We start from the raw sequence: 746 nt of genomic DNA, 5'->3' as shown, positions 1-746 counted from the left end.
GCCTAGCTGGGTTCCACAGGGCTCGGCTTTGTTCCGGGCTCCTCCGCACCCTCCTCCAGGGCCTCTGCGGCCCTGCCTCCACCCCCGCCCCTTCCCCGGTGGACGCTGCCTGAGTCTGCCCTCGCCAGCCTGTGGGACACAGAGGAGAGGGTGACGCACGGGTGTCCCGGCCCCGAGAGTTGGGGCAGGTCTGCATGTGGCTCAGGGTCTCAGCTGACTTCCTGCAGTGGCTGTGACGTCACCTGCCCTTGATGACAACATAAAGTCACACTCCAGCAACCTGGTTACCAGCGCCCGTGAAGCCACCTGCTGGCCCAGGGTCCCCACAAGCTGGCTGTGCCCTCCGGCGCCAGGCCCGGCTGCCCTTCGGGGGGCTCGGGGCTGTGGCGGCCCTGGGCTCCACGGGGCTCCAGAAAGGCCCTCGGGTACTGCCTGTGCCCGCTCACTGCAGCTCCCCGACACCACGCCCAGGCCTTTCCTGGACCCCGACTTCCCTGCCCAGGAGCCCACAGCCTCCGTGGGTGGGGCTGCCCCCAGGTTCCCAGGCCCAGGACCCTCCCCGGGGGCCCAGCCAGCCGGCGGCGGGGCCCAAACGATCATGCCAGTGCTGCCCATGGAGGGGCTGGTGTCCCCTCCCCACGCCCAGCCCGGAGCCAGCCGTCGGCAGTGCGCCCCGCAGTGAGAATGCCCACACCCCTGCGGGGGCCCCGCTCTGCCCCTTGACCCGGGCCCTCCGTCCAGTGCCA

At 71.3% G+C, this 746-nt stretch overlaps 1 protein-coding gene across 2 annotated transcripts in view; it reads left to right on the top strand.

Annotated features, from left to right (window-relative positions):
- Positions 1 to 746, top strand: part of LOC144217097 (uncharacterized) — a 68,883-nt gene that overhangs the window by 23,842 nt on the left and 44,295 nt on the right. The gene's annotated exons all lie outside the window — the stretch shown is intronic.

Source organism: Crocuta crocuta, unplaced genomic scaffold (genome assembly GCF_008692635.1).
Source record: "Crocuta crocuta isolate KB4526 unplaced genomic scaffold, BGI_CrCroc_1.0 scaffold139, whole genome shotgun sequence".
NCBI lineage: Eukaryota > Metazoa > Chordata > Mammalia > Carnivora > Hyaenidae > Crocuta > Crocuta crocuta.
The sequence above is the reverse complement of the archived record's forward strand: the minus strand, read 5'-3'. Positions and strand labels throughout refer to the sequence as shown.